This window comes from Wyeomyia smithii, chromosome 2 (genome assembly GCF_029784165.1).
Source record: "Wyeomyia smithii strain HCP4-BCI-WySm-NY-G18 chromosome 2, ASM2978416v1, whole genome shotgun sequence".
Lineage (NCBI taxonomy): Eukaryota > Metazoa > Arthropoda > Insecta > Diptera > Culicidae > Wyeomyia > Wyeomyia smithii.
In genome coordinates, this window is record NC_073695.1 from 127287453 (window position 1) to 127311656 (window position 24204).

The 24204-nt window shown below is 45.8% G+C and overlaps 1 protein-coding gene across 5 annotated transcripts in view; it reads right to left on the minus strand.

The window, feature by feature from the left end:
* The window catches only part of LOC129722490 (uncharacterized), a 193203-nt gene that overhangs the window by 57427 nt on the left and 111572 nt on the right, over positions 1-24204 (minus strand). The window contains exons 1-2 of one of the 5 annotated variants that reach the window (XM_055675944.1): positions 3171-15279; positions 2868-3125 (exon numbers count right to left, since the gene is read on the minus strand). The exons of 3 other annotated variants lie outside the window; for them this stretch is intronic. The gene's annotated coding sequence lies outside the window, so the exon portion shown is untranslated. Of the gene's footprint in view, positions 1-2867; positions 3126-3170; positions 15280-24204 lie in introns of those variants that run through there. One more of the 5 variants, XM_055675945.1, reaches the window with a different exon arrangement.

Consider the following 24204-nt stretch of genomic DNA (forward strand, 5'->3'; position numbering starts at 1 on the left):
ACGCGCAGCAGCTGGAGGCAGTGCTACCCACGGAAGAGCAGCTTGGCGCAGCTACCCTTGAAGATGGCTGGAGGAGCATCCGATCCGCCATAGGTAGCACTGCTGTAGCGCTACTAGGTACAAGGGCCCCGAATCATAGAAATGACTGGTTTGACGGCGAATGTAAACGGTTAGTCGGGGAGAAGAATGCAGCACGGGCGAGAATGCTGCAACACCGCACGAGAGCGAACGTGGAACGATACCGACAGGCACGGAACAGCCAAAACTCAGTCCTCCGAAGGAAGAAGCGCCAGCAAGAGGACCGAGATCGCGTAGCGATGGAAGAGCTCTACCAAGCTAACGACACTCGGAAGTTCTACGAGAAGCTGAACAGCTCCCGTAAAGGCTTCGTGCCGCAAGCCGATATGTGCAGGAGCTTGGACGGCAACCTCCTTACTGACGAGTGTGAGGTGATCGAAAGGTGGAGGCAGCACTTCGACGAGCATCTAAACGGCGATGCAGTAGAGCGCGAGGACGGTATGGCAACTGATCTTGGTGCACGAGCAGAAGACATCAGAATTCCAGCCCCCGAGCTTCAGGAGGTGGAGGAGGAGATTGGTCGGCTGAAAAACAACAAAACTGCTGGAGTGGACCAACTTCCCAGCGAGCTATTGAAATACGGTGGAGAAACACTGGTTAGAGCCGTGCACTGGGTAATTGTTAAAGTTTGGGAGGAAGAACGAGTGAAGTGGATGGAGGGTATCGTGTGTCCCATCTACAAAAAGGGCGACAAACTGGAGTGCTGCAATTATCGGGCAATCACTCTGTTGAACGCCGCCTAAAAGGTACTCTCCCAAATACTTTGCCGTCGACTATCGCCATTTGCGAAGCAGTTCGTGGAGCATTACCAGGCGGGATTTATGGGTGCCCGCGCCACCACGGATCAGATATTCGCGGTTCGGCAGGTTATGCAGAAATGCCGCGAATATAACGTGCCCACACATCATTTGTTCATCGATTTCAAATCGGCGTACGACACAATCGATCGGGACAAGCTATGGCAAATTATGCACGACTACGGTTTTCCGGACAAACTGACGCGGTTGGTCAAAGCGACGATGGATCGAGTGATGTGTGTAGTTCGTGTTTCGGGGGCACTCTCGAGCCCCTTCGAAACCCGAAGAGGGCTGAGGCAAGGTGACGGTCTCTCGTGCCTACAACATATCCCTGAAAGGTGTCTTTAGAAGAGCGGGGATTAACACGAGTGGCACGATTTTCCAAAAGTCGGTTCAACTGTTTGGTTTCGCCGACGATATCGACATTGTGGCTCGGACCTTTGTGAAGATGACGGATACGTACATCGGATTGAAGGCTGAAGCCAAAAAGATTGGACTGGTCATCAATGCATCGAAGACGAAGTACATGAAAGGAAGGGGTTCACGTGAAGACAGTAACAGTATTAGTAACCTCCCACCTCGAGTTCAAAGTGGTCGATGAGTTCGTGTACCTGGGCTCACTGGTAACTGCCGACAACGATACCAGCAGAGAAATTCAACGGCGCATTATGGCAGGAAATCGTGCATACTTTGGTCTCCGGAGGACGTTTCGATCGAGTAGAATTCGCCGCCGCATCAAGTTAACCATCTACAAGACGCTGATCAGACCGGTAGTCCTCTACGGGCATGAGACATGGACTATGCTTGTGGAGGACCAACGCGCCCTTGCGGTGTTCGAGCGGAAGGTTCTGCGTACCATTTTCGGTGGACTGCAGATGGAAAACGGAGTGTGGAGAAGGCGAATGAACCACGAACTGCAGGAGCTGCTTGGGGAGCCATCTATCGTCCACACCGCTAAGATAGGCAGGCTGCGGTGGGCTGGGCATGTTGTAAGGATGTCAGACGACAGCCCGGTAAAGATGGTTCTTGAAACCAATCCGTCAGGGACGAGACGGAGAGGTGCACAGCGGGCAAGTTGGATCGATCAGGTGGAAGACGACCTGCGGACCCTACGCAGACTGCAGAGCTGGCCAATTGCAGCCATGGACCGAGTGGAATGGAGACGACTCTTACGTACAGCAAAGGCCATACCACGGCTTGGGACTGTTTGGTAAGGTAAGAGAAGAAAAAAAGAGAATAGCTTTCATAAAAAAATGTGTGCAAGTTACGACGTTCGTAACTTCCATGCAAAATTGTAGTAAAAATATAACACTATTATCATTATTAATCATTTGGCTTGTCTTTTGATGACGCTTTGACTGTCACTGGACTTGTTTGTTGCTAAATTAAGCATATACGTTGTCGAAAAGTCAATTATACTAACAAAACGGCTTGAACATTTTTTCTTCCCCTTCCAATTTTCAACATTTTTGAAGGGGAGGGTGACATAAAATGAAAATGAAATTTGTATCGGCCTAATTTACCTAATTAACCTATTTGTCATAAGTTCAGCAACCTTCGCTTGGGAAGTGATGGTTTTATTTACACTCGCTACCGTAATTGATTTTTCCTTTAATTTCAGATCTACATCATCGATTTTATATCAAGATCATTGCTTTTAACTTTGAAGAACATTATAAACGGAGTTTTCAAGAGGTGCAGTAAGACAAACCATCGATTTTGGATATGTTTCAAGAAATTGAGAATCAAGACATTTTTCTTGCCTGTTGTTACTCATTTTAAACAAGCTAAGTATCACATTTCATTTGTTTTATTTTCTATTTTTTTTTCAATTATTTGCTGCCCTGCCATAGTGCGCTTTCTTGCGCACAATGGAAGTGGACGAAAAAAAATCTATTTCTGAGTCTATTTCACCAAAACCTCCTGTCCCTTCATCCACGATTTCTTTCAATCCCCCGCGCATCAAACTCTATCCAGATGTATCTTACTTACTTTACTTTTATGGCGACAGATCATTAAGATCCTATGCCGAATCCAGAATACGTCTCCACAAAACTCTGTTTTGGGCTGCTACTCTCCAGTCTCCCCTTAAACCCGCTGCTCTGGCATCCTCGTCGACAGCACACATCCAACGCGTGCGCGGTCTGCCTCGAAGTCGTCGGCCTCTATCCGGTTCTATCGTCGGCCTCTATCCACTATCAGATGGATCATGTGGTTGATTTATTGTTTATTTCCAACCTAAAATGGGACCTAAATCGAAGCCTTAAAACATAGTTCAAATTTCTAAGGACTTACATTCGCATTTTAAGTCCATTGCTGAAATTTCTAAGGTCAGGCCCAACAAACTAAGAGTTGTGGTTAATAACCTTATTCAGGCTAACAAAATTGCTCCTCCTGAATTTTTTACTCGTGAATATCGTGTTTATGTTCCAGCACGAGATGTAGAAATTGACGGTGTTGTAACCGATTGCAGTTTATCCATGGACTGTCTTTTAAAAAACAGTCTTGGATATTTTGAAAGTACTGAAATTCCATCGGTTAAAATGACTTGACTGTAAGCAACTGAAATATGTTTCAGATGTAGAAGGGAAGAAAATTTATTCTCCTTCTGATTCTTTCCGAGTTACTTTTGCGGGATCAGCTTTACCTTCTCAGATCTCAATTCACAATGTTCTCATACCTGTTCGTTTATTTATTCCGCCGGACATGAACTGCGTGAATTGCAAACATTTAGGCCATACATCTTGCTACTGTTGTAATAAAAGCTGATGCGGCAAATGTGGGGGAAATCATCTTGATGATACTTGCAATCAAGTTAATGATAAATGTTATTACTGTGGTGAAATTCAACATGAACTTTCAGAATGTTCTTTATGCGTACAACACAAAAATAAAATAAAGCAATCTCTTAAAGATCGCTCTAAACGTTATTCTTCTGATCTTCTTAAGAAAACTACAGCATGCTTTATCTTATCGAACATATATGATCTAATATCCTCTGATAAGACCAAATTACTCTTGCATTATATTACCCCTGACAAGTAAAATGAACGAGCGGGGGCCTTGTGTGGTTGGTAACGTCTCCGCCAACCACGCTCGACGCCTGGGTTCGAATCCCACCGCCGACATAGGTGTCGATGGTTGTGAGGTGGCGTGATCCACTCACAACCAACCCAAACTGGTCTAGATTCAATCCTAGCCGAAACCGGGAGATTTTCTGAGGCGAAAAATCTCTGGGATCACGCCTTCCATCGCATGAGGAAGTAAAGCCGTTGGCGCCGGTCCGTTAATAAACGGGTCGTGAGTTAGGGTCCTGGGTGTGGAGTCGCCTACCTGGGCGTCGGTGATTGGCCACAACAGTGGCGGAACTAGACCGACGGAAAATAAGCGAGAATAAAAAAAAAAAAAAAAAGACTGAATGTGACATTCCTGTTGCTGGTCCATCTTTTTCAAATTCTGGTGGATAGAAAGAAAAAGTCTTTCTTCTCATAAACTTCCCAATAAAGGTCCTAAAATATCACTAAATAATATAGCTAACATTCCTAAATTTAATCATACTATTGAAAATTCAAACCAAACTCTTGGAACATTGAACTTAAAATCAACAAAGGACTTCCCAGGACTGTCATCCAAAGTTTCAGTCAATACATCCATACTTTCAGATGACTAAACAAAATCAGGATTTTTGAAATTTTCTACTGTTATAAACTAGATTTTTGAATCATTGAACATACCGGAACCTTTGAATAAATTTGTTACTTGATTACTTCCAGTTATTAAAACATTTTTAAAGCAGCTTACATCTCAATGGTCCCTCATTTCAATGTTAATATCATTCGAAGACTAACACATCGTCAGCAACTAACGATTTTATTTCTGTGCTACAATGGAATTGTAGAAGTATCATTCCGAAACTCGATTTATTCGAAATTATGATTAATAATATAAATTGCGATGCATTTTCTATTTGTAAAACATGGCTTACTTCTCATATTGATCTCAACTTTAACCTTTACAATATCATACGTTTAGATCGAGATATTCCTTATGGAGGTGTACTTTTGGGAATTAAAAAAAGTTATTCTTTGTATAGAATTAATTTACCTTCAATTCAAGGCATTAAACCTGTGGCTTGTTAAATTGCTTCTGTATATATCCCTCCTAGAGCACTAATTAGATCACGAATGCTCTCTGAGATTGTCGAGCTTCTACCCGCACCCTGTTTAATATTGGGAGATTTTAACTCTCATGGTGTAGCTTGGGGTTCATCTTACAATGATAACCGCTCCACCTTGATTTATAATCCTTGTGATAATTTTAATATGACTGTTTTAAACAATGGAGATATGACACGTAATCCTAGGCCTCCGGTTCGTCCAAGCGCTTTGGATTTATGATTATGCTCAACATCATTACGGTTAGATTGCACGTGGAAAGTCATCCTGGATCCTCATGGTAGTGATCATTTACCAATTTTGATTTCAATTAGCAGTGGGACAAACAGTACTCGACCAATCGACGTTCCGTATGACCTTACATTAAATATTAATTGGGAAGTTTATAGAGAAATAAATCCAGAAGCTTTTAGAGTCCTTACAACAGCTTCCACTACTTGGAAAATATGATTTATTTGCCGGCTTAATTTTGAATTCCGCAATATTAGCCCAATGAAAAATTACCCTGGTGTTTCAACTAGAAGACGACCTCCTACTCTTTGGTGGGACAAAGAGTGCTCAAAAATTTACTTGGAAAAATCTAATGCCTTCAAAGTTTTTCGGAGGAAAGGAAAAATTAAAGACTTTGTATGATACGCGATGCTAGAAGTGTGGTTATAGGCGACGATTCGCTAATGAGCTTTCAAAAGAAACATCTATGAGTTCTCTTTGGAATACGGCTAGGAGAATGAGAAATCAAATTGTAATTAATGAAAGTGAAGAATATTCGAACCAATGGATATTGAATTTTGCAAAAAAGTATGTCCAGACACTGTTCCCACACAAAATATTGTTCCTTTTTCATTACCTTTTCAAATACCGAACTATCTATTGCCCTTTTTTCATGCAATAATAATGCACCTGGTTTCATTCTGTGCCGAAAACGCATCAGTATCGGACGTGTTTGGTGATCGCTCCGATAGAATATAATACAAAACACGTGTAAGCAAGTGCTGGCATTGTTTGCCTGGTCGAGTCTCTTAATCCGCGTTCAAGGTCGCCCGCCTTTGTGCAACTGTCTCGCAGCGTAGCTGCCTACTGGTGTGTAAGCCGATTTGGCTGTTGAGTGATTTGTGCTCCGGCAATGGAAGAGAATTTCAACACAAAAGAAAAGGAGAGAAAGGAAAAAAAAGAAGGTACGTGATTCTTGTCTATAAAGCTAGCGCACTAGCTTAGCGCAATGGATGTAGATCCCTCAACCTCTGGTCTCCCTTCTTCGAACCCTCCCGATCATGTCCATCCCACTCAATCCCCCTCGGTTGCTGATGCAACGACCCCTCGCCCCAGGCTCTACCCGGACAGATCTCAGAGCAGCTATACTGTTTTCTTTCGGCCAAAGGCAGGAGCGAAATCAAAGCCGTTAAATATACTGCAGAGTTCCAAAGAACTGACGAACGGGTACAAGGCCGTGACCGAAATATCCAAGGTCAGACCTAACAAGCTCCGTGTCGTGTCAGTAACCTGAACAGGCCAACGCTATAGCTTGCTCTGAGCTCTTTACACGCGAGTATCGCGTGTATATACCCGCACGAGACGTGGAGATCGACGGTGTCCTAACCGATTCGAGTCTGTCGGTCGAGTGTATTTTACAAAGTGGCTTCGGTTGCTTCAAAAATTCATTGTGCACCGATGTAAAAATAAAGATTTTGGACTTCAAGCAATTGCGGTCTGCATCTCTCGTCGGCGGCACAAAAGTGTACACTCCGTCAGACTCGTTTCGAGTTACGTTCGCCGGGTCTGCATTGCCTAGCCACGTTTCGATCCACCGGGTTCGACTCCCTGTGCGGCTCTATGTACCTCGCGTCGTAAACTGCCTGAATTGTAAGCAGTTTGGTCACACCGCCGCCTACTGCTGTAATAAGGCACGTTGTGGCAAGTGTGGGGAAAATCATGCGGATGATTCCTGCAGTAAAAATGCTGAAAAATGCACTGTGGGGAAAATCAGCATGAGCTCTCGACATGTGCGCTGTATATGCAGCGCAGGGATAAATTAAAATGGTCTCTTAAAGAGCGTTCAAAGCGTTCTTACGCTGATATGCTAAAGAAAACCGTTACCACCTCTCCCATAACATCAAACCCCTTTGATCTGTTGTCCTCTGATGAAACCGATTCTGATGATTCACCAGCGGGAACATCTTATGCCAATCCTGGGGAGTCTAGAAAGAGGAAAAATATTTCCTCTCCTAAGCTCCCCCGAAAAGGTCCTAAGATTTCCCAAAGTGGAATTAAAGGTATAAACAAACCAAACAGTGCTGCGGGAAAACCGAAGCAATCTCCTCCTGGGCTTGCAAATTTAAAGTCCCAGACGGAGTTCCCTGCACTGTCAGGAACATCTAAAACCCCAGTTGTTCCTTTTGCACATCCAGTTGATGAAACAAACTCAGGACTAGTGAAATTCTCTGACATTGTGGACTGGATTTTTGAAACTTTCAATGTAACCTATCCAATCAAAATTTTTCTTGCAGCATTCCTCCCAACAGTTAGATCATTTTTGAAGCAGTTGACTGCCCAATGGCCCCTCCTTGCAGCGATTGTATCCTTCGATGCCTAATTCAACTGCGTATATGAAGGATTCTATCTCTGTCTTACAGCGGAATTGTAGAAGTATTTTACAAAAAATTGATTCGTTTAAAGTTTTGATAAATAAAAACAAATGCGATGCATTTTACCTTTGTGAAACTTGGCTTACTTCGAATACTGATTTCAACTTCCATGATTTTAATATTATTCGCCTTGATCGAGACACTCCATATGGAGGGGTACTTCTAGGGATTAAGAAGTGCTATTCTTTTTATCGTATTAACCTCCCCTCGATTTCAGGCATTGAAGTTGTCGCATGTCAAATGACAATACAAGGTAAAGAGCTTTGTATTGCCTCAATATATATTCCCCCAGAGCACAGGTTGGGCAACGGTTGCTCTTTGATTTAATAGAACTTCTCCCCTCGCAGCGTTTGATATTAGGAGATTTTAACTCTCATGGCGTGGCTTGGGGCTCCCCTTACAATGATAACCGCTCCTCTTTGATCTATAACCTTTGCGATGACTTCGATATGACAATTTTAAACAACGGTGAAATGACACGTGTCCCGAAACCTCCATGGCGGCCAAGCGCTTTGGATCTCTCTTTATGTTCGACGTCGCTACGGTTAGATTGCACATGGAAGGTAATCCTCGATCCTCACGGTAGCGACCATTTGCCTATTCTCATTTCAATTACTAACGGGTTACCTCGCATGCGACCAATTGACATTCCATATGACCCTACACGGAATGTCGATTGGAAGTTATACGAGGAAATGATTTCAAAAGCGGTCGAGTCGATTCAACATCATCCACCACTTGAAGAATACAACCTCCTCGCGGGCTTGATTCTCGACGCCGCGTTGCAAGCCCAAACGAAGAAATATCCCGGCGTAACGATCAAAGAGCGGCCTCCCACTCCGTGGTAGGGCCAAGAGTGCTCCGATGTCTACACGCAAAGATCCGACGCGTTTTTGGTCTTCCAGAAGGGAGGTATACCTGGCGACTATTTACGGGATTCGGGGCTTGATACCAAGCTTAAAAGCTTGGCTAAAGCAAAAAAACGCGGAATTTGGCGTCGGTTCGTGAACGAGACGTCGACGGAGACATCGATGAGCACTCTTTGGAACACAGCCCGAATAATGCGGAATCGCGTAACGGTCAACGAAAGCGAGGAGTCTTCGAGTAGGTGGATATTTGATTTTGCCAGGAAAGTATGTCCGGACTCTGTTCCTGAGCAAAACATTGTTCGCGATGCGTCTCCGGGCCACGACGCGATAGAATCACCTTCACGATGGCAGAATTTTCAGTTGCCCTCCTGTCCTGTATCAATAACGCGCCTGGGTTAGATAGAATCAAATTCAACTTGTTGAAGAATCTACCCGGCAATGCCAAGAGGCGCTTGTTGAACTTGTTCAATAAGTTCCTGGAGCAAAATATCGTACCGCAGGATTGGAGGCAAGTGAAGGTGATCGCCTTCCAAAAACCAGGGAAACCAGCTTCTGATCATAACTCATATAGGCCGATTGTAATGCTATCCTGTATCCGGAAATTGATGGAGAAAATGGTACTCCGTCGTTTAGACCATTGGGTCGAATCAAACGGTCTACTATCAGATACTCAATTTGGCTTCCGCCGTGCCAAAGGGACGAATGATTTTCTTCGTTGCTTTCAACAGATATTCAGCTGGCGTATGCTTGCAAAGAACAAACGGCGTCTGCGTTCTTGGACATTAAGGGGGCTTTTGATTCCGTTTCTATTGACATTCTTCCGGGTAATCTTCACCGACAAGGATTTTCTCCAATTTTAAACATTTTTTTGCACATGCATTTTACGCACGGCGATTTGGCAACTTTTCGCATTAGCTACATGGGTCTTCCTCAGGGCTCATGTTTAAGCCCCCTTCTTTACAACTTTTATGTAAATGACATCGACGAATGTCTGGCAAATTCATGCACGATAAGACAACTTGCAGACGACAGTGTAATCTCTGTTACAGGTGCCAAAGCTGCCGATTTTCAAGGACCATTGCAAGATACCTTCGACAATTTGTCTGCTTGGGCTTTACAGCTAGGTATCGAATTCTCTCCGGAGAAGACTGAGATAGTAGTTTTTTCTAGGAAGCATAAACCTGCTAAGCTTCAAACACAATTAATGGGTAAAACGATTTCTCAGGTTTTGGTACACAAATATCTTGGTGTCTGGTTCGACTCTAAAGGCACCTGGGGTTGTCACGTGAGGTATCTGATGAAAAAATGTCAACAAAGAGTGAATTTTCTTCGTACAATAACCGGACAATGGTGGGGAGCCTATCCAGGAGACCTTATAAGGCTTTACCAAACAACGATATTGTCTGTTATTGAATACGGGTGTTTCTGCTTCCGCTCCGCAGCAAACACACATTTGATCAAACTGGAGCGAATACAATATCGTTGTTTGCGTATCGCCTTAGGTTGCATGCAGTCGACCCATACGATGAGTTTGGAGGTCTTAGCTGGAGTACTACCATTGAAAACCGCTTCTGGAGCCTGTCTTCTCGTATTCTTATCAAATGTGAGGTCTTGAACCGTCCCGTGATTGAAAATTTTGAAAGGTTAATCGAACTTAACTCTCAAACCCGTTTTATGACATTATATTTCAATCACATGTCCCAAAATATTAACCCTTCTTCGAATATTCCAAATCGTGTCAACTTATCAAATACTTCTGATTCTACTGTGTTTTTCGATACATCCATGATAGAAGAAACTCGTGGAATCCCGGCTCATTTACGCGTGCAGCAGGCCCCCAAATTTTTTTCCAATAAATATCGAAATATCAACTGCGAAAATGTGTTCTACACTGACGGATCACTTCTTGATGAGTCCACTGGCTTCGGTATTTTCAATAACAATTTAACCGTCTCCCATAAGCTCGATAATCCTGCTTCTGTTTACGTCGCAGAATTAGCTGCAATTCAGTACACCCTAGGGATTATCGAAAAAATGCCCACGGACCATTATTTCATCTTTACGGATAGTCTCAGTTCCAGTGCTCTCCGATCGATTAAAAATTGTAATCACTCTCCGTATTTCCTGGGAAAAATACGGGAACATTTGAGTGCTTTATCCGAAAAATCATTTCAGATTACCTTAGTGTGGGTCCCTTCTCACTGTTCGATACCGGACAATGAAAAAGCGGACTCTGTGGCTAAGGTGGGCGCAACAAACGGTGATATTTATGAAAGACCAATTGCCTGTAATGAATTTTTCGCACTCGTACGTCAGAATACGATCATCTGTTGGCAAAATTCTTGGACCAGAGGGGAATTGGGAAGGTGGTTACATTCCATCATCCCCAAGGTATCGACGAGCCCGTGGTTCGAGGGGTTGGATGAAGGTCGGGATTTCATTCGCGTGATGTCCCGGCTTATGTCCAATCACTATAGATTTGACGCGCATCTCCGTCGTGTTGGGCTCGGGGAAAGTGGTATCTGTGCCTGTGGTGAAGGTTATCACGACATAGAGCACGTTGTTTGGTCATGCCCTGTACACCGTGACGCCAGGTCTAAATTAATAGCTTCCCTGCAGGCCGAAGGTAGGCAACCGGCTGTTCCTGTTCGTGATGTCTTGGCGAGCCGTGACCTACCCTACATGTCCCTCATATACGTTTTCCTGACATCCATTCATGCCCCAGTTCAGTCCTATTCCCTTCCACCTACATCCAACCAAACGACAAGAACACGTTAAGGCCCCGGATCAGTGAACAGCAACCAGACCCGCACGATACCCTCAGGGCCCGAGGGAGACAACCCAATATGCCAGTCCGTAATATCTTGGCCCAGCAGCGGAACATATTCAATATGCTGTTTACCTATGGCAATGGAAAACCAACAAACAACAAACCAGTGCTTTTAGTGCAAAACATTCTAGCTTTAAGTTAGATTTTGTTTCAGCTTGTAGTCGGCAGCGAGGAAAAAAATTCTTTTAGTTATTAAGATACTTTAGAAAGTTAGCTACCAGATATAATTGGCGCCGTTAAACATTAATTTGTATTTGTGCCGTGTCAAATAAGTTATAGATGAAGAAAAAAAAACGCACCTGGTTTGGATAAAATTAAATTAGTTTTGATAAAGAATCTACCAGACAATGCCAAGAGACTTTTGTTAGATTTATACAATAAGTTTTTTGAGCTAAACGCCATTCCACTTGATTGGAGACAAGTGAAGGTGACTGCTAGTCTAGTCTAGTCTAGTCTAGTCTACACTAACACAGCCAGTACTTGAAAGGATCCTGGAAAATGATATCCATCATTTAAAAAAATGATTTCCATACATTTTTCTTGTCAACGGCCAGGCCTACTGTGTAGCGCAATATAATACAATATAATCTAAGATCGGGGACAATCCGTACCAACCGATCCGTATGTAAGAAATAATATACCTTATTCGTTGGGAGTGAAAAGGCTAAGAAAGTACACTTCTTTGTTGACCAATCTCCTGGGATGGAACATAGGTATTTCCTCCTTATGTTCGGCTTTCAAAACCAAGGATATAGCGCCTTTACTCGCTTTTGGAGACAAGTGAAGGTGACTGCTATTCGAAAACCTGAAAAACCTGCTTCTAACCATAATTCATATCGTCCAATTGCAATGCTTTCCTGTATTCGAAAATTATTTGAAAAAATGATTCTGTATCGCTTAGACGATTGGGTTGAAAGTAATAATTTATTGTCACACACGCAGTTTGGTTTCCGTAGAACGAAAGGAACAAACGATGCATTACTTTCAACAGAAATTCAGATTGCGTTTACTCGTGAAGAACAAATGGCTTTTGTATTTTTCGAACTAAATTTCTAGTTTTAACAACGGCTTTTTCCCGTTAACACGCAAGTTCATTAAGCAGACAGTATGTGAAGAAGGGAAATTCGCCGCGGCTAGGAGAATGGCCATCTGTAGTACCCACTTTGCACGTCTGAACATTCGGAGGCACACCCGAAAACACCCCAATGGAGAGGCTTCCCAGATCGACCACATGCTGATCGACGGCTGGCACTTTTCAGACATCATAGATGTGCGGCCCTTTCGAGGGCCAAACATCGACTCGGATCACTATCTCGTGGTAGGCAAATTCGCGCTCGGTTGTCCAATGTATTTAAATCGAGATCGGCGAGAAAGATACATCTGGATATCCAGAGGTTATCAGTGGAAGGAGTTGCTTCAGTGTATACTCAATTACCTTACCAATCAGACGAGAGCCGTGGTGGCTCGTGCTGTATCAGGAATTTGTCGCCATGTTGCTCGGTTTTGGGCTGTGTTTAGCCAGCTCCCCAGGCGTTTCATCACCCGCAAGTCTCCATCGATCTGCTCGAGCCATCGTGCACGCTGCGCCCCCCTATTTCTGGTGCCGGTAGGGTTGCTGAAGAGAAGTGATTTCACAGGGTTGTCGTCCGGCATCCTTACGACGTGACCGGCCCACCGCAACCTATTGACTTTCGCCAGGTGTGCAATGAGATTCTCTCCAAGCAGCGCGTGCAGTTAGTGGTTTATGCGCCGTCGCCATTCTCCGTCGTCCGTCTGTGCTTCACCGTAGATAGTCCGCAGCACCTTCCGTTCGAAAACTCCAAGAGCGTTATGGTCCTCCGCGAGAAGCGTTGTTTCTCGATCCCCTCGAGTTTCTCGAGGACCACCGGTCTTATCAGGGTTTTGTACAGCGTCAACTTCGTGCGTCGTCGCACTCCATTCGATCGAAGTGTCTTCCGAAGTGAAAAGTAGGCACGATTTCCCGCCTGGATGCGTCTCTGGATCTCTTTGCTGGTGTTATTGTCGGCGGTCACCAGTGACCTCAAATACACGAACAAATCGACCACCTGAAGCTCATCACCGTCTACAGAGACTTGAGTTGGGAGGCTGATGTTGTTCTCCTTGGAGCCTCTCGCTCGCTTGTATTTTGTTTTCGACGCATTTATCCGCAGTCCGATTCGTCTAGCTTTCGGCTTTCAGTCGGGTGTAAGTTTCCTCCGCCGTCGCAAAGTTACGTGCTATGATGTCGAAGTCATCCGCGAAGCCCAGAAGCTGAACAGACCTTGTGGAAATTGTGCCCCTCGTGTCGATGCCCGCCCTCCGGATCACACCCTCAAGGGCGATGTTAAACAGCAAACAGGAAAGTCCATCACCTTGTCTCAACCATCTGCGCGATTCAAAGGGACTCGAGAGTATCTCCGAAACACGCACGTAGCACATCACTTGCGCCATGGTGGCTCTGATCAATCGAGTCAGTTTATCCGGAAATCCGTGGTCGTGCATGATCTGCCATAGCTGTTCTCGATCGACTGTATCATAGGCCGCCGCTGCCTCGCACTCCCCGTCATACCAGTCGTTTCTGCCACTCGGTGCTTCCACTCCTAGTGTCGCCGTTGCGGTCTCCCCGATAGCTGTGTGAATGCTGCACCAGCCGTCTTCGAGAGGCAATGCGCCCAGTCCCTCCACTGTGGGTAGCACCTCTTCAAGCTGTTGCGCGTATTTCTCCGCAACCTAAGAGTTTCGGAGCTGCTTAATGTTGAGCCGCGGGGTTTGGCGGTGTCTCGCGTGGTATACGGTCGACAGTTTTGAGCGCAATGATACCGCAACTAGGTAGTGTTCCGAGTCAATATCCGCACCGCGATAGGTACGTGGGTTTGTAATGTCTGAAAAGAAGCGGCCGTCGATGAGAACATGGTCAATTTGATTTGCTGTACGTAGGTCAGGTGATCTTCAGGTGGTTTTGTGGATGTCCTTACGGGGAAAGAAGGTACTTCGGACTGCCAGTCCTCGGGAAGCTGCGAAGTTTACGCACCGCTGGCCGTTGTCGTTCGTCACAGTGTGCAGGCTGGGCGGGCCGATCACCGGCTTGTACATTTCTTCCCTACCGATCTGCGCGTTCATGCCCCCATGACGATCTTGATGTCTCTACGCGAGCAGCTATCGTAGAGTTTTTCCAGCTGTGCGTAGAACTCTTCTTTCTCCACATCAGGTCTTCCTTCGTGAGGGCAGTGCACATTGAGGATAATGTGGTTGTAGAACCGGCCTTTTATTCTCAATAAACACAACCTGTCGCTGATCGCCTGCCACTTGATCACACGACTCAGCATCCTGCCAGCACTATAAAGCCGGTACCCAGCTCATTGGTTGTGCCGCCGCTCTGGTAGTATTGTGTCCTGCGGCCACAAATCCTCCGTACCTTCTCTCCTTTCCGGCAAAGCTCCTGCGCAACGATGTCGAAGTGGCGGGGTTCTAGCTGATCCAGCAGAATCCGGTCGCCACCCGGGGCGTTCAGCGATCCATCCATGTACCGAGCTTCTGATCGTCGTCCTTATTTCGTCGCCTAGGTCGTTGCCAATTGTTCCGGTCCGTATTCAATTCTTGATTGTTCGTAGTATTTTAATGTTCCGGCATGCTGCCTTACTAGGGCTGCGGATGCCTAGTCTCGCGTCATGATTCAGCGGTCCGCTCCGGATCAGACGCTGTTTTAGCCGCCCCTAATATGGGGAACAGACGCTCGGACAAGCTGCCCTCCTAGGAAAGCAGCTCCCCCTTCCCTGTCAGCATACGACCAAGTTCCCACCGGTACACCGATCTTCCCTTGGTTGCTCGTATCCCAGTCGGTACCACGTGGAGGTAGGGATAGGAGTTGCTGGGCATTATGCTTTGGACCACACTGTGGTCTATTTTATGCCAACTAGTACGGGTGTACTGCAAGTACGCACTGCCCAGCCGTTTACCAACCATAATCACCAGAGTATATTTGGAAAGTTGATAGACGGATCGGTGAACCAACTGGAGTGGACCTGAACGAGCAGTGGAAGCACATCCATGATGCGGTCAGCGAAACAGCGCGAGAAGTGGCATGACAACGTGGACCACGCGTAGTGGGTGGTTCGATGCTGAGTGCCTAGAGTTGACGGAGGAGAAAAACCGAGCCTACGCCAACACGTTAGTAGCAGCAAATCGTGTAACGCGTCAGATGCGGGAGAAATACCGGGAGGCAAGAGCTGCCGAATAGAGGCTTTATCGCCGTAAGAAACGTGAACATTACGATCACGTCCTCGCGGAGGCGAAGAATTGCTTCACCAGGCACGACACGAACTTCTATAGCTTCTATAGAACGATCAACGGAATCAGGAACCGGACTGTGCCAGTACCTGCCATGTGCAAGGACAGGGAGGGGAACTTGATTAACGATAAATCGCAGGTGGCCAGGCATTGGAAGCAATATTTTGAAGTGGTGTTGAACGGTGAGGAAGGTAGGAGAGTCGTCGAAGGGAACAGGATAGAAATTGGGGAGGACGGACAAGATGTGGACCCACCAACATTGGACGAGGTGAAGAATGCTTGCAAAGAGCTAAAGAACCACAAAGCTGCTGCACAGTGGTACGAGAGCATAAAAACGTGAACTTAATTAATTTGCTCTCCCAATAATGGTTTTATTGACATACTATCTTCCGAAGATATTTAGTATATAAAAAGACTCAAATTATGACAAAAGGTTTTAGTTCGAAACTCAACCGCTAGTGGCGCTGCAAAATCTAACTTTTTAGTCTTACACTTTAGAGAAATAGTGTCTTCAGCAAAGTTATAGATAAAGTTCTTACAAAAAACTTTGTCGAAGACACTTTTCTTCTAACTCTTTTTGTTTTGGATATTAAACATCTTTTATCAGACCTGTCTTTAAAATTAGTTTTTTTCGAATATACAAAAAACTGTAACATTTAGAAGGTTTTAATGTTCTACATATATTTGTATATCATCGAAACACACAACTTTGTAGAAGACACAAAATCATGGTGATGATCATGTTTTTATTATATCCCACAATAGCTTCCACACAAACCGAGTTATTGCCAAAAAATGTCAAAAGAGCATTTTTTGTACACACCTAGAGCACAAAATAGCAAAAACTAGCAGACGAAACCTGCATAGAATGAAATATTATCATAACCACTCTACGAAATCACTTTGAACGTTTGTCCCTTCCAGTATCTTCATTGCCTAAGTTTTGTTTAAAAAACAGCCTTCTCAACTTTTTCTAGATTGACAGTACTAAAAAAAGATCGATACAGTGAGATCGATTCTTTGCGTGAATTTGTCCAATGCTATTACTACTTAAAGCTTATGACATATTCGCCCTGCAATTGCACTATGAACTGTGTTCATGAATTTCATATCAGGCAATGAAGATACTAAAAGGGACAAACGATCAAAGTGATTTTGTAGAGTGACTATGATAATATTTCATTCTATGTAGGTTTCGTCTGCTAGTTTTTGCATTTTTGTGTTCTTGGTGTGTACAAAAAATGATGCTTTTTTAACATTTTTTGGCAATAACTCGGTTTGTGTGGAAGCTATCTATTTTGTGTCTTCTACAAAGTTGTGTGTTTTGATGATATACAAATATATGTAGAACATTATAACCTTCTAAACGTTACAGTTTTTTGTATAGTCGAAAAAAAAACTCATTTTAAAGACAAGTTTAATAAGAAATATTATTTACCCGAAACAAGAAGAGTTAGAAAAAAAGTCTTCGATAAAGTTTTTTGTAAGAACTTTATCTATAACTTTGCTGAAGACACCATTTCTCTAAAGTGTGAGACTAAAAAGTTAGATTTTGCAGCGCCACTGGCGGTTGAGTTTCGAACTAAAACTTTTTTTCATGATTTGAGCCTTTTTATATACTAAATATCTTCGGAAGATAGTATGTCAATAAAACAATTATTTAAAGAGCAAATGATTTAAGTTCACGTTTTTGAGCTCTCGCACCACTGTGCGCTGGGAAGGACGGCTCACCGGCCGAACTTTTCAAAGTTGGAAGCGAGCGGCTGTGTAGTGCAATTCACCAGATTATCCTCTGGTCTGAGGAACAACTACCTACGGACTGGTTGGAAGGACTCATATGCCCTATCTACAAGAAGGGACATAGGCTCGACTGTAGTAATTATAGAGGCATAACTCTCTTCAATTCCGCTTACAAAATTTTCTCCCGTATCCTGTTCCAGCGACTGAGGCCTTGCTGGAAGCCTTTGTTGGAGAACACCAATGCGGTTTTCGAGTGGGGCGATCTACAAAGGACCTGGTGATCACCTTGAGACAGGTTCTCGACAAGTTACGAGAACACAACTCGCAGACGCATCATCTGTTCATAGACTTTAAAGCGGCGTACGACACAGTGAAACGCAACGAGCTTTGGCGAATAATGCTAGAACATGGTTTCCCAACAAAACTAATTAAACTGTTACGTGCGACGCTTGACGGTTTCACATCATGCGTCAGGACAGCGGGCGAATTTTCGGAAGCGTTTGTGACGTTAGATGGTCTGAAGCAAGGTGACGGGCTCTCGAACTTGCTGTTCAACATAGCTTTGTAAGGTGCAATGCGAAAGGCAGGTGTGCAGAGGAGCGGCATCATCATCACTTAGTCTCACATGCTTCTGGGCTTTGCGGACGACATTGATGTAATTGGTGTTAACCGTTGAGCAGTTGAGGAGGCCTTCACGGATCTCAAAAAGGAAGCTGCGAGAATTGGACTCACCATAAACACTGCCAAAACGAAGTACATGGTGGCTGGCAGAGAGTGTGGTAGTTCTACGGGTGTTGGTGCTGCGGTTGAGATGGATGGGAATACTTTCGAAGTGGTCGACGAATTTGTTTATCTTGGTACTCTCGTGGCATGTGACAACGAGGTGAGCCGCGAGGTAAGGAGGAGGATTGCGGCGGCGAATAGGGCTTATTACGGATTGCGTAGGATCCTGCGATTGCGAGCGTAGGATCCTGCGATCAATACTTGGAGGCAAACTAGAGAACGGGGTTTAGCGTAGGCACATGAATCGCGAGCTGTACGAAGTTTACCGTACAACGGGGCGGATAGAAACAGTGGGGCGAATAGAAACAAAACTTCCCAACTTGAAAAATGCGATTTTAAGTCTTCGATTACATTTAAAAACCATGCAAAAATTATTTTCTTGGATAGTTCAATAATAAACAAGTCCTGCAAACCCATTTTTGGGTTAGCAGCACTACTGTCGGTTTTTTTAAAAAAATGCAAAATGGGGGCTCAAATTCTGAACGTTTCCGAGTACCAGAAAACTTTATCTGTGAAAGCCAGCTTCACTTAGAACTTGTTCGTAAGATATACTGGGTCGGTAGTTAAGCATTTCAAGTATTTACGGTGAAATAAAGGATTGCCGTAAGTTATTCATCACCACGTTACCTATGTTTCATGGAAAACTCGCGGTTCTCAGATTAACGGGGCGAATAGAAACAACGCCGTAGTGGCTATTTTTTGAACCAAAACATGTGGATTTGAGAAATGCTATAATGTTTTATATGTAAAATGTTGTCTGGAACATGTTTTGTGTATTTTCAGCCCATCGTGGTCAGGACTTACCAGCAAAAAAGTCCAAAAACGTATTCGCTCCGCCTGTTACTGTTGAGATTTTACGCACAAAAACTGTTTCCTTGTCAAGCGGTTACGAAATTTGGAATCAACTACTCTGTGATAAATCGGATGTTACCTTTAGACTTCAATCCAGTAGACCAGCACGCTAGTTTCCAAAAACGTGATGAAAGTCTGATTTATCTGCTGCATGATGCTCGACATGGACTGACCCGAGAGATATGGATCAAGGTTTCAGTTCCACCAAGACAAAATGTTCCCGGATGTCGTGTCCTAGATGAAACACCGGAAGATGCCAGACCGGTGGAAATGCTTGACCCAACTCCGATGCCTTCTGTTCTTAATAAGGACATTAATAGAACATATTCATTCATAAGATAACAAACATGAAGTAATAAACCAAACATTTCCACTATTTTGATATTTTATATCGTTTTCTTGCCTCTCATATCAATAAATATGATGCAATTGTTCTATTTTCTTCAAATTAAAACTAGAATTTTCTATCAGAACAAGGAAAACGTATTTTATTGCGACTGTTTCTATTCGCTCCATTGCGGGGTGAATAGAAACATGCAACATTTTTTTCAATAAAACAATGAATTACTTATTTTATAAAAATGGACGTTACACCCTAAATAAAGGGAGGCAAGACCCATGTTTTAAAACTTTTATATTCATTCTATATATTATAGTATTTTTGTACACTGCAAGATATATCGCAGACTGTTTCTATTCGCCCCGTTTTACGGTACAAACACGCTGATATTGTCAAGCTGATGAAACACGCCAGGTTACAGTGGGCTGGCCATGTAGCACGGATGGCGGATGAGCGACCGGTAAAGATAATATTTAGTAGAGAACCGGATAGAGGCCGACGACTTCGAGGCAGACCGCGCACGCGCTGGATGTGTGATGTCAACGAGGATGCCAGAGCAGCGGCTGTATGAGGAGAATGGAGAGTAGCAGCCCAAGACCGAGTTTTGTGCAGACGTATTCTAGATTCGGCATAGGATCTTAATGATCTGTCACCATAAAAGTAAAAGTAAGTATGTGAAGAAGGGAGAGGGAAAAATAAACGAACTGGAAATATGACACAGATTTGAAAAAAATATAACGCATCCCGACGGGACTTGAACCCGCAATCTCCCTGTCTCCAGCATGGTGTTCTGACCAATTAAACTACGGGGAACGGTGGTACTGTTCCACAATCTATATCGTATCACATTCCACTGCCGACTTATGTTATTGTTCATCCCTAACTACACTCACTGCTGTGCAAGCGTAATTTATAGACTGAAAGGAATGCCTCATCACACACAGAAGAGTCAGCTGATGCTGATAACTTATATAACCCTGTGTGATCGAGACCAAAGTCAGTCTGCGTCGTACTTGAAAGCAGAGATGCCAGAACTATTTCGTGAAAATCCGTAGATTCTACGGGTTTTTATGGATTTCTACGGATTTCCCCTGTTTTCTTCTTCTTTTCTACGGATTTCCCATATATTTGTAAGTCCGTAGAAGTGAACAAATCCGTAGATCTACGAATAAATCCGTAGATCTGGCAAGCCTGCTTGCAAGTGCGACACAACAATAGAAGGTGCTCCGTACCGCTTAATTTTTATTTTTAACAACGGCTTTTTCCCGTTAACACGCAAGTTCATTAGGGCGAAACGTTATTGAATCCACAAATGGCCGACTTAGAGTCACCACTTCGAATTTTCGAAAGCACAAAATAGTTAATAGTTAATGCGTTCCCTGTGAAAATGCTATTTTATGTTTGCTGTGGTGAAGCAAACATAAAATAGAATTTCGTAGGGAACGCAATGAGTATTTCCGAGTTTTGTGCTTATGAAATTTCGAAGTGGTGACTCGAAGTCGGCCATTTTTTGATTCAATGAGGTTTCACCTTAAGCAGACAGTTTAAGAGGCAGAGCTGCATGCCACCACGGGTTGGCGCGTGGCGACCGCCGAGGTCACGCTATATGAGGGCGACCGCTGACAGTACCTAACAGCCCCGGACCAGCAGCGGGAGATTGCCCAGAGGTGGTGAGGGTCGTACACTGGGCCGTCGACTCCTCGTAAATGCCACAATTACCCGGAAGCATCTCTGACGGAGCGAGTAGTGCCGCTCCCATCAACCAAATGCACACCCTCGCCCATTGGGGCCGACACCAGTAAGGTCCCAATTATGGCAACTGGCAGCGAACGAAACGAATTCGAGTCGGATACGATAAGGAACCATGACCAAGGGCTGGTACCTGCATCGAGCTCCCTTAGTAAAGTTGCGTGACAGCGGCTTGAAACGGCGAGATGGTACCCGATGCAGAGGTCTCCGTCCCGTAAAACCTGGCAGGCCTTCCAGTACGTTCCGCGTCCATTGCCTGGTGGGAATCAGGCAGAGAAGGATCAGATGGGGGGGAACTATTCCTAGGACGATGCCCCTTTCCTGACTTACGCGGGCGGGGGCGTCATAGTGCTCATAAGGTGCTATGGCGACCCCCCTTACCCAGGGCCTCACTGCTTCGGCATAGATTACCATGGGACCATACAAGCGACTTCTCATCTATGGACAAGGATAGCGGCTGGAAGGGGGACCCAATTAACAAAAATGAGCTCGAAAAACCAAAAAGAGACTGTTGCGGAGGGGTTACCAAATCCCTTCGCACGAGGTGGCATCCAGCGGTTTACGCAGAAGAAGGCGGAGACGGATGCGGCGAAGTCTGGAGTTGGGAAACCGGCGAATCCGTCGGTGTCCACACCAGACATCTCGGTAGACGGTCCCTTGCTAGTCAAGGCCGGCGAAAGGTGCATGGACACGCGGCCAAGAGCGGCAGCGTTGTCCGAACAACTCGGCGCTATAATCGAGTTCTCGGCGAATAGGTGGAATTTCGCTGGCGACCTGAAGCAGAGCCTCCTCCTGCTTCGGGCTACTATTGATGAAGCCAGGAAGAGCACGAAGAACTCCTAGCTCGGGTGAAGGCGGCCGAGAAGAAGGTAAGGACCAGAAGGGCGACTGCATCTAAAGAGGTGCAGACAGACGCCCTCTCGTTCGCGGCGGTCTGCTCTACAGAGCAGGTCGCTAAGCGAACGAGGCAGTCCCCGGGGGAAGCGGCCCCCAGGAACCCCAAGAAACGGTTGGTTGTGCTACTCCAACGGGAGAACACACCAACCGGTTCAAGGTCCGCCGCGAAAACGGCACAAAAGGAGGCTACGGGCAACCCTTGGGCTACTGTAGAGGGTGGGAGGCGTCGGGAAGGTGCGACGCGCCAAGGCGGCGGAGTGGCCAGAGGACCGAAAAAGGTCAAAAAGGCGCGGAGTAGGGGTGATGCCCTCATACTCAAGACTGACGGGTCGAAATACTCAGAAGTCTTGAAGAAGATGAGGGGGGAAACCCAGCTCAAGGATCTGGGGGCGGATGTTCGGAGTATCCGCCGATCTCGCACTGGCGAGATGATACTTGAGCTCCGGAAGGACGCCAAGAACAATGGGGCTACCTATAAAACGGTAGCTGAAAAGGTCCTAGGGAAGGAGGTGCAAGTGCGGGCACTCACCTCAAAGGTGACTCTCCAGCTTAAAAACCTGGACGAAATCACCGAGGGGTGCGACATTGCACAAGCCCTCAAAGCGAAGTGCGGGGTGGAGGTGGCTAAGGAGTCAATCCGCCTCCGCAAAGGTCCGGCGGGGACCCAGATAGCTACCTTCCGACTACCGTCGGCGGACGCTAACCTGGCCCTGAAAGAAGGCAAGTTGAAGGTCGGCTGGTCTGTATGTCCTCTGGGCATACTACAGCAACCAGACATTTGCTTCCGGTGCTTTGAGGGTGGACATAAGTCCTGGACCTGCAAGGGGCCCGAAAGGAGCCAGTTGTGCAGGCGATGTGGAGGTGCAGGCCATAAAGCGAAGGACTGTGGGGAGTCTCCCAAGTGTATGGTATGTTCCGGGAAACGGGACGCCAAACACTTTATGGGAGGCCCCAGGTGCCCAGCCGGTATGCCGGCTGCGAAACCACGGGCGTAAGGGTGACGCAACTGTACCTGAACCATTGCTTCGCGGCTCAGCAGCTGCTACATCAAGCAGCCACTGAGTCGTTGTCGGACATCGCCATCATATCGGACCCCTACCGCATCCCTCCCGGAAACGGTAACTGGGTTGCGGATAAGTCCAGTATGGCGGCCATATGTACGACGGGCAAGTTCCCGGTTCAGGAGGTTGTCTCAACCTCAGAAGAAGGGTACGTAGTTGCTAAGGTGAACGGAGTGTTCTACTGCAGTTGCTATGCTCCGCCACGTTGGTCTACCGAAAGGTTCACCCTGATGGTCGATCTCCTATCCATGGAGCTAACGGGTCTAACGCCGTTGGTGGTGGCGGGCGACTTCAACGCTTGGGCTGTTGAGTAGGGAAGTCGCTTCACGAACCAGAGGGGCCAGATCTTGTTGGAGGCTTTGGCAAAGCTCAACCTAGATCTGGCCAACTTTGGGAACAAAAGTACATTTAGCAGAAATGGCGCGGAGTCGATCATCGACTCGACGTTCTCCAGCCCAGGACTGATCAAGAACTGGAGGGTAGACGATGGCTACACTAATAGCGACCACCAGGCGGTCTGTTATAGTGTAGACAACAACGAGAGGCGGCAAGCGACGAGTAAGGCCAACACTCCGCTCGCCCGCGGGTGGAAGACCGTGCGAGACGGAGGATGCAGCGTGAGCGATCAGACGAACAGAGGACAGAGCGCCGCGCAGCATTCAGTTCTGCCAGATCGACGCTGAAGAGTGCGATTAAGGCCAGCAAGAGGGCCTGTTTCGATAGGCTATGCGCGAGTGCCAATACGAACCCGTGGGGTGACGCCTACAGGATCGTAATGGCCAAGACCAAAGGTGCGCTGGCGCCTGCAGAGCAATCACCAGCGATGCTGGAGCGAATCATCGAGGGACTCTTTCCGCGCCACGAGCCAAGTCCTTGGCCTCAGGCGGTCGAGTCCCACGTCCGACGTTCCAGTATCTCAGACACAGACCAGGGATGGTCGGCCAACCTGCCGAGCATCCAATCCGTGGGCGACGACAGCCGTGTCGAGGTTCAGGAGGAGGCAAGTGTTACGAATGAGGAACTCATCGTGATCGCCAACTCTCTAAAGGTGAGAAAGGCACCGGGACCGGATGGCATCTCTAACCTGGCAATCAGGCTGGCGAT